The sequence below is a fragment of the Lissotriton vulgaris genome, chromosome 5, assembly GCF_964263255.1.
Source record: "Lissotriton vulgaris chromosome 5, aLisVul1.2, whole genome shotgun sequence".
Taxonomy (NCBI): Eukaryota; Metazoa; Chordata; class Amphibia; order Caudata; family Salamandridae; genus Lissotriton; species Lissotriton vulgaris.
The window spans coordinates 1,202,037,547-1,202,054,098 of record NC_141693.1 but is presented as its reverse complement, the minus strand read 5'-3'; positions in this window follow the sequence as shown (position 1 = coordinate 1,202,054,098).

Sequence of the window (16,552 nt, the reverse complement as noted above, 5' to 3'; positions counted from 1 at the left end):
CCCTTCCCATTTCTCCGGAACACCAACCAGTCGCACGTTATTCCTCCGTGCCCTGCCTTCCGCATCCTCAGCCCTGTCCTCCAGGAACTCCACCCTGTTTAGCAAATCCTGTATGTGTTTGTGCGATTGGCTCGCTTGGGGTTGGAGCTCTTTCACAGTTCCTTCCAGAGACGTAGTGCGGTCTGCAAGCTTTTTGTGATCTGCCCGCAGGTGCGTGAGGTCTATGGCCACGCTGTCGATCTTGGTGGCCAGGGAGGTACGTGTGAGTTGGATAGACTCTTCCAGCCTTTCCATGGCTGCAAGCATGGTGTCGAGCTTTGCTGCTGTCTGGTCCTGGTTGGTGATCTTGCCAGATTTGTCCATCTTGCCCTTGTTTATTGCGGCCCCAGTGCCGGTCCGTGCCCTGGTCCCGTTAGACATCAGTGCTCAAATCAGTGCTCGGTGCCCCTGATGAGGCCCTCAGTGGGGAGGTGGCTGGTGGGTAGGCCGGGTATCAGGTCTGCAGGGGGGCCAGGAACCGGGGCCGGGCACTCCAAAAAAGGAGGGGGGGGCCCTCACAGTCGGCGAGCGGAGCGCGTGCTCAGTCACGTGGCGTCAGACATTGGGGACCGGGTCCGAATAGTCACTTCGGTGGGCCCGTTCCCATGTACCCTCTGTGGTCTGGCCGTTTCCGCTCTTCATCCGCGTGTACCACGGTGCGCCTCTCCTTTCAATGCCACTGGCAGAGGGGGTTCAGTGTGCCCCTCAGGCGCGGCCTTGGTCCGCCCAGTCTGGCCGTCGGTGAGGGTACGGCGGTGGGCCGTTGCAGTCAGGTGGCGGCTTGGCGGGCGCCTCCGATGAGCTCCGTTGTCTCCCGCCCGTGAGGTAGCTGTCCGGTGTCTGTCCTCTTCCGAGGTGCGGGTAGTGTAGCTCGTTACCCCTGGGGCAGTGTTGTGGGCGCTTCGGTATGGATCTTTCCGGCCCGGCCCCGTGTGCCTAGGTGTTGCTGCTTACATGGCGTGTGTCCTGGGTCTTGCCGTTAAGCTGAAAGCTGCACCGCAGTGAAGTGCCAGGGCTTGGTGCTTATTCTGTTTGTGTCTCTTAGGCGCTGCTGGTGGCAAGGGTTTCGCGTGTTGTGCGCCGTGGCCTTTGCGCCATGCGCCCACTGCTGTCCACTGGTGCTTGCCGTTTTGCACGCTCTGACCCCCGCTATTCGCAGGCCCCCAGGCGCCCAGGGCCTGGCTGCTCACCTCTTTGCTTCTCCGTGTGTTCAGGCTATGCAGCGCCTGTCGTGGGGAGGCTGCGTGCAGGTCCAATGGTTGCCGCCAATCTCGGGGTACATCCGCCGATCTCCTCCAATATGAGTGTGAGGTCACAGGTTGTGTCGTTGTAGTCGCCCCTCCGCGTCACCCCCTCACCGCGAGGACTGGACGGCCCCCGCTGCGTGTGCGTGCAGTCTGTGTGCGCTCAGTGTGGGCCGCGTTTTCGGGCCTTCCGCCGTCCTCCGATCCCCAACGTTTCCTGGGCTCGTGCCGGGTTTGGAGTCGGCGCTCGCGGCCGCAGGTGGTCAGCTCCCCTCGGTGCGGTGTGGCAGGTCCGATCGGCGCCAAAGTTGGACAGGTGCTGTATCGAAGCTTGCGGGCCACTCGCCAGTGGTTTTCGGCAGGCTCTACCGAGAATATCTCAGGATAAAAGCGCCGGGAAGGGGAGCTCGGCACGGAGCTCTACCCGCAGGCGTCCATTCGCGTCGCATGCTAAGCCACGCCCCCATTGGCCGGTACATTTATTACCTACGTTATGGTGGAAGCGGCGTTTGCTGATATAGTTGAGAAGGAGAGACACAGTGAAAGGTGGATACACGGTATGTGTGTTTTACATTGTGATATTGATGTCAGGATACTTATGGTCAGCAATGCAAGTAGCTTATTTAAACTCCAGTGTTTTGTTAACTTGTAGATATCGGGATTCTGCGTGCTACAGAGGTTGTTGGTGCACTTGGATAGGAGGACTCGTTTGTGAAAATAGTCACGATTGGTGAGTGCACTGGGGCGCTTTTGTTGAAGGTATTGCTTTTTGAAGGTATGCTGTTTGTAGGTGGAAAATACCGATGTTTGAAATATTTGTTGTTGCAGAGAACTCATCTTACCTTATGCTACATTGTGAAAGATACAGCTGCAGGGTTACCACAGTTTAGCTTCGAGTGGTGAGTGAATTTCATTCAGGTTAAATCGAGCAATTGATCCCTGCTAGTTAATTCAGAATGGTATAGGTTGTGATTGTGTATTTTCTGGACATCTACGCTCTGATAGTGGCATCAGAATTTGATTGGAGTTTGAACACAAGACATATTAGGTATCAGATTTCTTTATTTAACACACTGTAGGGTTTTGGTTATCGCACCACCATTTGACACAAGATACCCCTGATGGTATATAAGGTAACACAAGGGTGGCAAACATCACTTACACTCTAAATGAACATTTAAACAAGAATTTTCTCTGCCTTTTTCTAAGAATTATCAAGTGCATTTATTATACATCAGAGTAATGTTTAATTTTGTTCACAGAACACTGTCCCTGAAGAAGGAACCAATGTGTTCCGAAATGCATTGGGCCAGACTCGACATATTAAACTTTTGGGTGCTGATTGGAGTTTTGCAAGCGCTAAAGAAGTATCACACCCTCTATTCCAAGCACAACAATAAACTCTAAGGGTGCTTCAAAGTTTTAGGAGGAAAACACCCAACTCCTCGCTGCGTAATCAAATGATTAGGCACAATCTGATTTCACAAGGAATGAAGCACGCCACATGTAATAGCCTAAATTCAGCTCAGTCCATATAAAAAGACATCCAGAGAATCTCCCATGCAGATTATCTTCTTTTATTCTTTGAAATTCTGATCCAATCCCAACCAACGCGTTTCGCCGAGGTTATTTAATACCTCTCGGCTTCGTCAGGGCTGGAAACAATACAAAATAATATGCTCTTACCATATTATACATTTCTGTACATATTTTGAGAATAGATAGAGCCCCACATGGCCCAGTAGAAAACCCGTGTACATATTTACACACAAAGGGGTGATTACATGCTTGTTCTCAAAAAATATATCAACTCATTATTTAAAACAACACAAAAAACCAATTCATTAATTTCCAATGTGGAAACAAAAACTGCCAACACCGATTTGGTGAATTCGTTCATGCACAATGCAAGTGGAATAAACATCAAGTGAAATTGCTCCCCCAATTCTTAAAGTCTTTTTAAACACAACTCAAATACTCATGGTTTACCTTATCTTCAATTCAGAACTGCCTAGGAGGAGAAGCAGACCCTTACTCTCAAGTTGTGACAGGAAGACCTGCTTGATTATATTTAGATAGCAAATAATCTTTGTTTCATACCTTGAATTTCTTATTGGGGTGCTTGTACGCATTTATCTCTGCAATCTTTGCACTTTGGTTTAGCGGAGGGAACAGTATCCTTAAATTTGTGGGCTCTAAAAGGAAATATACAGCCATGTGTAAAGACTACTCACTCTACCTCTATTTGTGCTAAGTCTTAGCATTTCCTTGTGTTTAAAACATGTCAAAGCCTCACCTGCGCTTGTATCTATATGCACCAAAACCGAACACCACTCGTCTTGTTTCCAAATATCCAAACCTCCTTATCTGTAAATAAAAACCATCATCATATTCGCCCTGATCTTAGTCTGATCATATTGATTAATTTTAGCTCTCTATCATTGTAATTCTCCATACCTTTTACCTTCTTTCTCCACTGCTGAATATCAATCTGTTCACTCCGCTGCCCTCATTGATCCGCACCCCTCTTCTGTTAAGTCAAAGGCGCGTCGTTACAATTACGAAACCTCAAACACTCACTGTTTTTTATATATCTTAGTTTCTGTAGCGCCCTTACCTTGCTCGTCTCGGCGTCCCGTGTACAGGCAGCGCCATTGCCCTGTCTCACGCCCATTATGTGGCGTCCCTAAACTTAAAGAACGGACTTGCTCGGTAATGGACTGAGCGCCATTTTAGAGTGGGGAAAACTCACTTTACTCACATATTTCATTCTGTTAACGTATTTATACAGGTCCTTCAGTGCTATAAACATCATCCTGACCATATTATTTTAGGAAATATATTCCATATTACGATCCTCTCAATTGGATAAGTAATGTAGTTACTTGAAAATAAACATCTGTAAAATTTACATATTTAGATCGAATATTCTTACAAAACGAGGACATTAATTTTCAAATGGCAATCAAGCAGCATCAATATTAGTACAGTCCCACTCTAGTTTGGATGCACAGTATCTACTATATACTTTTATTAAGATTCTGAGTCATTTAAGATTTCTACTGGGCCATGTGGGGCTCTATCTATTCTCAAAATATGTACAGAAATGTATAATATGGTAAGAGCATATTATTTTGTATTGTTTCCAGCCCTGACGAAGCCGAGAGGTATTAAATAACCTCGGCGAAACGCGTTGGTTGGGATTGGATCAGAATTTCAAAGAATAAAAGAAGATAATCTGCATGGGAGATTCTCTGGATGTCTTTTTATATGGACTGAGCTGAATTTAGGCATGTGGCGTGCTTCATTCCTTGTGAAATCAGAATCGACATATGTTTCAAACTAAAAAATTGATTCATTTGAAAAATGTATTCATTAGAATCGTTTAACAATTTGATTTATTTACATTGAATGTATAATACATTAATATGTGAAGAGAGAACACATTAATGTTATATATGATAAAAAAAAAAAAATGTTCATATAAAAAATAAATTTTTTCAAAAAATCATATTGTTAGGTTTATTGTGGTTATAAATAATTTACATTTGGTTTTTGTATAACAAGATGATTGTGAACTTATGATAAACTGTACTGAACTTTAAGGTTCATAAGGCACAGTGCACACTACATTCAGGGTAACTCCTGTTCTGATACTGTTATTGAACTTATATTTCCACATCTTTAATATAAAGCACCATGCCTCCTGGGCTCAGGAGGCCTACCTCAGGGGTGACTGGCATATATTAAAATTAATGATTTGATCTTGTCTAACATGTTAAGGAGAAAGTTAAGTTTGAGCAGTTTGCACTGTTCCCATAGTCTGCATGGCAGGCCTACCATCATCTGTTTACTTGAGTCACTCAGGGGGGCACAATCAGTGATTCTGGCCATGGTGACCCCTGGGTGCAGTTGGTATCACTGACCAGGGACTCATAAGGGGCTCAAAGTCCTTGCCAATTGGGGTACCAATTCACATTCATCATATTTAAGGAGAGAGCACTGGCACTGGAGCCTGGTTAGCAGTCTTCAGAGCACTTTCAGAGTATTAGTCTAAGCTGCACAGTCTAAATATCGAGTTTGAAATATTGACCTATAAAAATATCGAGTTGGAAATATCTAAGGTACAGAATATCGAGGTCAAGAATATTGTTGGACAGAATATCGACCCTTAGGTAAGTAATATCGATTTTTTTTATATCTATGTAAGTAATATCGAAGTTACTAATATCGATATTTGTATTTTTGTTATGTATTTTATTATGTATGTGTAATATTTTTTTTGTTAAGTATTTTACTTGTTTTAAATTATATGTGTTTTATTTTTATATATTAATAATGCTATTTTTAAGTAAATTTTATGTTTTAGGACCGAAGCGGGTTGTGGGTTTATAGGGGAATAGGGTGGGAAGTAATTTAAATATACTAAATTAATTATTAATTTTTAGGAAATATAAATTAATTTTAATTAATTTTTGTGTTTATTTCTGTAGCGGGTTGTGGGTTTATATGGGTGGGAAGTAATTTAATTTTAATTAATTAATGATTTATTTCTATTTATTGGTATGGATAATTACTTTCTTTTTAATTGATTGTTAATTGGCAATTAATTATTTTAATTGATAATGCATTTTTTTAATTGGTAATTAATGTTTTTAATTGGCAAAGATTATTTTTAATTGGTAATTATTTTTAATTGGTAATTAATGTTTTTAATTGGCAAACATTTTTTTATTGGTAATTATTTATTTAATTGATAATACATTTTGTTAATTGGCAATTACTATACTTGATTGGTAATTAATTTGTATTAATTGAAAAATATTTTTAATTAATTGGTATTCAATGTTTCATAAAAAAGTATTATTTGATATGAAATTAACTTTATTGTATTTTTTAATTGTGAAGTAATTTTAAATAATTCATATTTTTTTGTAATGAAAAACATGTATTGTTCAATAGTTATTATTTGGTGACTAATATTTAATACTTAATATTAATTGGTATTTATTGTTAATTTATTGTTAAGTAATTATTCAATTTTAATTATGTTTTTAATACTTGCTAATGGGTATTTATATATGATGTAGAGTTATAAAAAAGTTACATTATTTATTATTTTAAATACAAAATTATTTATAAGTATGTTATATTTAAATTCGACGCTATTCAATGCTTTCCCTACTGTAGCACCTTCTGGAGTTGGAGTATTCATTTTTACCCCTAAGATATCTAACGCTTTCCCTACTGTTGCACCCTCTGGAGTTGGAATAGTAATTTTTACCACTACGCTATCCAACGCTTTCCCTACTGTTGCACCCTCTGGAGTTGGAATAGTAATTTTTACCCCTACGCTATCCAACGCTTTCCCTACTGTAGCACCCTCTGGAGTTGGAATAGTAATTTTTACCCCTACTCTATCCCACGCTTTCCCTACTGTTGCCCTCTCTGTAGTTGGAATAGTAATTTTAACCCCTACGCTATCCAACGCTTTCCCTACTGTTGCCCCCTCTGGAATTGGAATAGTAATTTTTACCCCTATGCTATCTAACGCTTTCCCTACTGTTGCCCCCTCTGGAGTTGGAATAGTAAATATTTTTAACTATGTTTATTTTGGTTTATAACTATTATTTACTTTATTTTACACTTTTTTTATTTAAAAAATATATATATATATTTTTAGTTACGATATTTTTAACATCTATATTTTGGTTTCGATATTTTTGTACTTACCATGTTTTAGATAGGCTGTCGATATTCTTGTCTACGATATTCCAACGTTGTTTTTTTTTTGTAGGTCGATATTTTTACCGTCGATATTGTGTCGGTGATCCGTTGTCCAAATGGGAGCAAAAAGTAGGGGGACACCTTCCAAAAACTTGTGTTTTACACAGACTTTTTTTTTTTTTAGCTTTTTCTAAAATATTTATTTTATTGATTTTATCAAAACAAGGTAGATACATATCATCTCGTCTTAGGCATTATTCATACTATTTCTCAAATTACAAAATAGAAAAGGAAACTTAAACGAACAACATAGACCAGTCAGGGCGACTCTACACACAATTAGATAATATGCATCATAGAAAGGCTACAGCTGTACAATAGAATCATTAAGCGATCATGGGTATGTCTAGGGCGCCATGTTGACACACATCATAATTTTGGAGCAATGTACATAACTCATCGGTTGACACAAGAGACAAGAACCTCCCCACCCTTTCTCTTTCGGGGGGTACTACTAGATCCACATAGCCAACTAATGTGCAACAGTAAGGGAACAGCTATAAGCATGGCATGGACAGTATAACGACTACGGAGTACAATTGATTTCTGTGTTAGTGTTAACTGCGGGGGAGCTCGCTCTGGCGCACGACCATTGCAAAAAGGGTTCCCATATGTTTTTGGGCCTTGAGGTTATTGGCATGAGTTCCCAATAAGTACCCAGCTGAGTGTGTCCGTAAGTTACATTGGCTAGCCACGCATTAAATTTGGGTGTCCGCCTCCTGCCCCAGGGGATAGCAATCTGTCTTACAACAACAGTAGGGCATGTAATTTACGTTTTTGGGGTACAGTGTCCTGAACTAGGCCTAGGAGACCCAGGAGCGGGGAGGGGGTATCAGTTCTCTTGACTATCTGGTTTACTGCCTCAAAGACGTCCCTCCAGATCTCTGTCAACTTAGGGCAATCCCAGGCCATGTGCAAAAAGGATGCGAGTTCAAAGCCACATCTCCAGCACCTCTCATCTTCTCCTAGGCGCATCCTATGGAGGCTGACAGGGGTTCTATAGAACCTATGTAAAAATTTAAAATGGATGAGGCGCAGTTTATAGTTAGGGGAAAGTTCCAGTAGCTGCCATCAGCAGAAGTCCCACTGTTCTTCTAGTAATGGGGGGTCTAACTCATCATTCCATAACTGCAAAGACTTTGGTTGTATGATCGGGGCTTGATCTTGCTTGGTGGTATAAAGACGAGTCACCAATTTACGTTGGGATGATCGCGCTAAAATGTTTTCTAAAGCATGTAGTGTTGGTGGCGCTTCCGGAAAACCCTCCCAAAGTGCATGGCATGCTGCTTTTAGTTTGTGATAAGCGCATCTCTCTGTGAATGGCACTTCCTGGTCATCCACACCAATGGGTGGGGGCCTGAAGCTACCTTCGGGGTACAGGTCGGCGAAGGTTAGTAACTGTATGCCCCCAATGTCAACCACACCCCCACTGTCTTCTAAACAAGGCAATAGCGGGCTATTTCGCAAAGGTACGGATGGTGCATAAAGTAGTGGGAGGTGAGCACGTTTCTGAAGCTCACGCCATGCCCATCTCAATGTGTCAGCAGTGTCAACATCCGCCCTCGGGCGCGGTGTCTTTTTATAGATCGCCACCTTCAGCGGGGTCGGTGCTACAGCCTCGATCTCAACTGCGACATGTGGCTGGTACGGCGACTGGTATACCCAAAAATGCAGAAATTGGGCCTGAGCACATAGCGCATAAAGTTGCAAATCCGGAGCCCCTAAACCTCCCTGTCTCCACGGCAGAGTCAGAAGAGCCCATGACATTCTGAGCTGGCCCCCCGCCCACACAAGAGATAGTAATTAGGAGCACAGGCACTTGAAAAAGTGCTGCATGAGGGGAATTGGCACATTCGTAAATAGATACAAAAATGTTGGCAAAATGACCATCTTGGCCAGTGCCACCCTCCCTGCGATAGACAAAGGCAGTTTAGACCCGATAACTACCTTACTTTCAAGCCACACCATCGCTCGCCCAAAATTCAAATTCCAGATGTCTTGCAAGCTACGGCAAAGCCAGATTCTTAAGTACTTAACTTCTTCTGCTTCCCACCTCAGCAGGAACGCAGACAACACTTCCGGAGTGCCATCTGTCAGTGGAAAGATGACAGATTTCGCCCAATTCATAGAGATGCCAGATAGGCCCCCGAATTTAATGAATTCGTGGAGCACTGGGTCTAGATTAACTGTGGGATTTAGGATGTATAGGGTCACATCATCAGTGTAAAGGGATATCAAGAGGCTTCTAGTGCTAAAGCCGATCCCTCTGGCAGTATGGTGCTGACGCAGCCTGGCTGCAGGAGGCTCCATGGCGATGGTAAACAAAAGAGGCGACAGCCGGCACACTTGTCTGGTGCCTCGAGTTACATCAAAAGATCTCGGATACCAGGCCGTTCACTCGCACCCGAGCTTGTGGCTTACTATATATCAACTGAATGTGACTAATAAACAGAGGACTGTATCCCATGCGCGCCAGAAACATAAACAGGTACGCCCACTTGAGTGAATTAAACGATTTCGTTGCGTCCAGAAATATGGCTGCCGCTTGGACACTGGGATGAAGGTAGTGTAAGACCGAGAACTGTGTTCTGAGGTTGTGTGACGTGGGGCGCCCGGGTATGAACCCCGACTGGTCTGGGAGTGCTACCATTGGGAGGAGCGGTTGCAGGCGGTTTGCCAGCAGTTTAGCGTAGATTTTGACGTCCACATTGATTAAGGACCGTGGTCGGTAGGAGTCTAATTCCGTTTCCTCTTTGTCAGGCTTTAGTAAAGTTATGATCAGTGCCTCTCGCATTGAAGCTGGAAAGGCTTCTGCCTCCAATGCTTCTTCATAAACCGCCAGCAGCTTAGAGCCAATTCTTCGCCATAAGTTTTGCAAAAGGCAGTTGTCAGACCATCGGGCCCTGGGGCTTTGTTAAGCGGTAAACTTTTTATCACTTGCTTGATATCGTCTGTTGTTATGGGGAGGTCCATGTATCGCCTATGCGTGTCATGGAACCATACAGAATCTAGGAACTCTTGTAGGCCTTCCGGGTGTGTTGACTGAGTGGACGTATATAAGGAATAATAAAAAGGCAGCAAATTCCCTTAAGACTTATGTCTGCCCCGTAATTGTATCTCCAACAGGGTTTTTAATCGCGTGAATGAATGTAGTGGATTTGGATTTGCGAATCATGCCCGCTAGTGTTCGACCTGGCCTATCCCCCTCTCCATACCGTCTAGCCTCAGCATATTTTCCTAGGAATTTAAGTTCCATCTGCGACTCTTCTGCATATTCCAAGAGCTTACCCTTTAGCTCCGACGCAGTGGCTGGAGCGGCATCAGAGCAGAATCGTTGTTCAAGGTCCCTGATCTGGCTTTCAATCGTGGCTATGGTACCCCTGAAGGCCTTTAGGATTCCAGCTTGCCTTGCTATACATTTCCCCCTTATGACCACCTTAAAGGCTTCCCACAAGGTCACTTCCGAAAAAACCAAGCCAGAATTCAGGTCAAAGTATTCTTCAATGTCAGTTCTTATCTCTTCTTTGAATGCTTCGTCTAGTAGGGCATGAGGGGGCAACTTCCAGCTAAAGGCATGTTTTGCAGAGTCTGGGAGTGTTAATGTAAGGAGACATGGGGCATGGTCCGACAGTGAGCGTGCAAGATGAGACACCTCAAGCGTCCAGGAGGCTATATCTGATGACACCAACCAATAATCTAACCTCGACCAGGCTGCATGTTGACTAGATATATATGTTCCCAGGGTGTCTAACTCTCCAAATGTCTACCAAGTCTCCCTCTGATATGAGGTCCTGCAGGGCCAAACTGGCATGTGGATGAAGAGGTCATGGCGCGCCCTGTCTACCCAGACCATCATGTAGCACTGCGTTTAAATCTCCCCCCCATAAGATTGTGTGGCAGTTTGTAGAGGCTATCCTTGACCAGACATCTCAAAAGAAATCAGGGGAATCTACATTCGGACCATAGACAGCCGCCAACACCACAGGCCTGCCCCGCAATCGGCCATGCAGAACTACACACCGTCCTTCGGGATCTGTATACACTGCGTCTTCCTTCCAGTCCAGCCCCCTTAGAGTGAGTATTGCCACTCCCCGTGCATAATTTGAGTAGACCGCAGAGTGTGTACCCGCCCACCTGCTGTGTCTCAATTTCGGTGATGGTTGTGCGTTAAGGTGTGTTTCCTGCAGAAAGCAAATGTCTATATTATGCCTCACCAGATAGGCGTGCATTAGCCTAGCTTTCCTGCCATCGTTGAGTCCTCTGATATTCCAAGTAAGGATATTAAATGTTATCGTGCTTGGACCCATAATAATCGTGTAATAAGTGCATGAGCGCCCAACACCCAAGGATAAGTAGCCTTCCATCTCAACCAAGTGTTGTGTATAGAATGTGCAGACAGGTAACTTCTTACCAAACAGAACTTCCCCTCCAACCCCCACCCACTCCAACCCCCCAATCAGGTTGCATTGAAACCCCCCCAAAACCACTTCAAAAGTGGATGAGAACAAACATAGGGAAAATTCCCGTGAGGGCGCGGTGACGCTGGCATACACCCCCGTGGACACAGGGTGTCTGGGAGTGATGCAAACACGTCTGTGGTTGTGCAACCCAAAACCTTAATGAGTAATATCCCACATCCGGGCAAATGAAGAGAGGGGTCAGCATTCTGCAGTATGACACATGCTAAGGGCAGCTATGTTAGTCCTAGAGCACACCAATTTACAAGTATTTCGGACTGACATAAAAGAAAGTGCACCTATAACATTTATAGCTACTCAAGTACTGAAGTTAGCAATACACATAAGGCACATCAAATTTTATCGCTTAGGCGATCGCTTCCCTGAGCTTCCTCAGTGTCAGCAGTTTTCGATTTTGATTTGGGCCCACACACATGCTTTGAAAATTTAAGGGCAGATTTGGCATCATTAAAGAAATGGGCTTAACCATCATGGGAAACTTTGAGCTTCGCTGGGTACAAAAGAGAGTAGGGAATTTTCGCCTGCATTAAAAGGTGTTTGGCTGGAATAAATTCCGAAGGGTGGGCATAAAATCCGTTTCGCGGGCGAATTTGCGGATTTTCCGTGATTTCGCGATCCCCGAATCTTGCGAAATCGCGGTAAAAATCCACGAATCAGCGGGGACGAACTTTCAGCCAAGCAAGGGTTACAGCAGCAGGTGCAAAAGTTGAACCTAATTTCTTTGTAACCTTTTACAAAAGGGTTACAAACAAATTAACTTCAACTTGGACACCTGCTGCTAATTGCTTCCTGGCGCCTCGTTGCCTACTTGCAACTATTCTCTGACCCTGCTCTGACCCTTGAAGCAGGGTCAGAGAATAGGCAACGAGGCACCTGTCCAAGGAATTAAACCTCATCAGAAAGCACTTACAGATATAAAAAACAGGAAGAAGGAAGAGGATGGCAAATACACCCATTTTGAGTTGTCAGGAGGGGTTAAACTAAAAGAGACCTTTACAGCACAATTTTCATATGCATTTTGCTAAAAATAAAAAGCTGTAAGTTCTGTAGGGGCAACTCAGGAATCTGGCCCTTCAGAGATCCGGCCTCTCTTTCTTTCTCTCGTTCTCTCTCTCCCTCTCTCTTTCTCTATCTATCTATCCATCTATCTATCTATCTATCTATCTATCTATCTATCTATCTATCTATCTATCTATCTATCTATCTATCTATCTATCTATCTATCTATCTATCTATCTATCTATCTATCTATCTATCTATCTATCTATCTATCCATCCATCTATCTATCTATCTATCTATCTATCTATCTATCTATCTATCTATCTATCTATCTATCTATCTCTCCCTCTCCCATAAATGACTGCATGGGTAACTTCGCTATGCAAGCGGCTCGCGAAGACGCAAAAAGCCCCGCAAACACGCAAAAAACCCCGTGAACACGCAAAAAAAACCCGCGAACACGCAAAAAAACTAAAATTCGCGAATTTTGCGGATCGTGAATTCGCAAATCCACAAATTCGCGGATTGCGAATTCGCAAAATTCGCCCATGCTTATAAATTCCCTCCATGCAGTCTCCACCGCCGGGGTGAAGTCTGGGTAAAAGGAGATGTTGTTTCCTTTATGAGTTATCTGTCCCCTCTCCAGTGCCAAGCGCAGAACGAGGTCTCTGTCCTGGTAGTTTAGCAATTACCCCAGGATGGGCCTCGGTGTGCCACCCACCGGTGTGTTCGGGCCGAGCGCCCTGTGTGCCCGTTCAACCACAAACACTGGAGACAGGTGCGGATCAAAGAGTTTGTGCAGTAGGTCCATAATAAACACCTCCATTTTTGATATAGCGGTTGTCTCCGGAATTCCAGTGACTCGCAAGTTATTCCTCCTAGAGCGCGCCTCTAGTCATCGTTCTTTGCCCTTATAACCGTCAACAATTTGTCCATATTTAAGAGCTGCTCCTTCGTTTCCATCCTGAACTCATGGAACTCAGTTTGCCAGTAAATCCTTTGTGCAACTGTAGATACAGTTGAGAAATATACTGGCTATTGTATCTGTGTGCTCAGGGGGTGGTAACAAAACTTACAATTAGAATGGTTTTTAAACTCTTATTAATTTGAGTCCCTGCATCATGGGTCTAGGTATTTCCAAACCAAAGTTATATATTATGAGATGCTGTAATGTTACAAAGAGCATTTCCATGGGAAAGTCAGCCTTGCTCGAGTGACAAACACCTTTGGAAATTTTTCAATGCCAGAACATGTAAAACTTAAGTACACATGTCCATCTTTTTAAATAACATGCACCTTGTCCAATAGGCATTTAGGGCCTATCGTAGGGGTGACTTGTAAGTATTGAAAACAAAGGTTTAGCGTTGTCTTAAGGTTTGTTGTGCCAGGTCAAATTTACATGCTTAGGCTTCAGGGGCAGTTCTGAAAAGCTTTGTACTGTCACTTTTTGTGGTGGTACAATAGGTGCTGCAGACCACTGGTGATATTTAACTTACAGGCCCTGGGTGCAAAGAGGAATTTATAGATAAGTTAAATATGCCAATCATTAATTAGACAGTTTAACACATGTTTAGGTGGTCAAAGAATACCAAACGCATTAGTACAAAAATTGGGGAAGAACATAAAAACATGACTTTCTTTACAACTGGCAATATCATTAATGATGTAACTGAACTTGTCAGATTGCAGGGTGGGGGCTCAAGTTCGCATTATCTCAGTAAACCATAACTAGTGAATTTCAGTGTTTTTTCAGTTTACATTGTTACTTTTCACCTAACTATAATGTCACCATTTTTTTCAGTGAAATGCAAAGGCTTTTTAATGTAAAGTATGACATTATTACCAGACCTTCTTATAATGTAATGTTAACCTTTGTTTTTTTCAGTACATTTATCAGTTAAGTTTTCAGTAAATCTTTTGAACAATAAACAAAATACTATTTCAATACCACACTACAACTCCACTTTTTACCTTTGTTTTTGGCAGTGAATTGCAAAATTTTGTTCAATGTAAATTAAGATAATACTACCACATCTAACTCTACTTAGTAGGGCCTTCTCTATGAAAGGAAAATTGAATTTATTGAAATAAAATCTTAGAAATGTACTGAAAAAATTAAGGGGACTTTATAGTTAGGTCTCATAATAATAAAAAAATAATCTTTAAACACCAACAAAACACTGACATTCACAAGTTATATTTTACTGAGGTAACTAACTTGTAACCCCACCATGTACTGCTTCTAACCTCACATATTGCATCACTTATGACATGTTCCATGGCACCACTGATGACATCAATGATGATCTCAAATGACATCATTTACAACCCCAATGCCCCAGGAGAAAAAGGTGGAGCAGGGGCATGAGTAAATGCCAGCAAATGCCAGCATTTGTAAAGCACACAGCTACCTCCAACGGAGGTGTCCCGGCGCTGTCCGTATACCGCTTAGGAACCCTTCCTGCTTTTTCCCTGTGAAATGTCCACTCCTGGTCACCCCAAGGTAAAGCCAGGCATCCCAGTGCTGCTTGGGGCGTTGTGGAGATTAAGCAAACTATTGCCTAGAGTTGCATAGTGGAACCTATGATTAGAATAGGCACTGAGGCGAGAATTATCAGGTCTGAGGAAATTGAGCCCAAGACTCGCCGAGGCAGGGTAATGAACCCTGGTCCCGGGCCAGACCTCTGCATCAGGGTCTGCCACTCTAACCATTGAGCCACACTTCTCCTCCTCTCTGGGCCAATTCTAGATCCGGGGGACCACATCAACCCTGGCCAATTGTTTTTTAAAAAAGAAATAGGACATGTAGCAATGTACAGTGTTGTTAACAATTATTTCATTTTTGCAGTTATATATATATATATATATATATATATATATATATATATTTTTTTAACCTTTATTAGTAGCACATGTAGTTACAGGTATGGGCCTACAACCATCCCGGCCGGCTGCTAAACATAGCTGGAGTAAAGGCCAGCACTATACGTGATCATAGCAGTTCGAAAACCGGGAAAGAAAATGCCAGTACGAAGCTTGCAATCATACACAACAGTTGAAATCAGGATTCAAGAGGTTAATTTTTCAAATAGGAAATTGAAAAAGTGTCGCACAATCATACTCAGTCCCCCAATAATGCGCAAAACAGGATATCTGCAAACAGTAGTGATATGAAGGAGTCATCGGGGGGCAAGATATATAAAGCAGGAGAAAGGTAAATACAGCCCCATCGGGTAACAAGTCTAACCCCCGCCCCTCAACACCAAACAAATCGCAAAGAGCATGAGTGACGACAACACTGAAAAGAAGGAAAGACTAAAGGGCTATAGAAACAAACATCGATCAAAACCCCATCCCACAACCCCCACCCTGCACACCCGCAGAAGGCCATGGCCTAACCCCCAGCCGCGTGCCTGTCGCCCTAATAGAGACCCGAAATATAGAAAGATAGAGAAAGAAAGCAAGGAAGTAAGCGGAGGAGGGCCCTCATCCTGCCGCCCAACCCCGCCCTTCACCCCTACACAACGGAAATCACAGGATGGAAATAATACTGTACTGGAGAATAACAAACCCTAAGCATAAGCACGATGAAATATCGATCGAACCGATCCACTGCGTCCTCTGCCAATAATATTACCAATTGACCCTCAACACGTCATCCCTGCCCTTGTCTGGCAGTGGCCCCGCCATAAATCCTCTCGGTAATCAATTTAAAGCATAATCGTGAGAATCCAAACAGTATGGGCGAGTCCGGCAGGGGTGCAGCCATGAAAGAGTATAACAATCCAAGTCCATCAAGGTATAAACAGCAAAGATCTGAAAATGTCAACGCCGGTCCCGGGAGCCTCCCGAAGCTCACGAACAGCCACGCCATCAAGGAGAGGAAAGTCACACAGTCCGGCCCCATCCGTACATCAGCCATCCGACTTGGACTCAGGTCGTAGTGGAGGGCACCAGCCGCCATCTTGATCCAGCAGGCCCCGTCCCTCTTCCACACTCAGGGA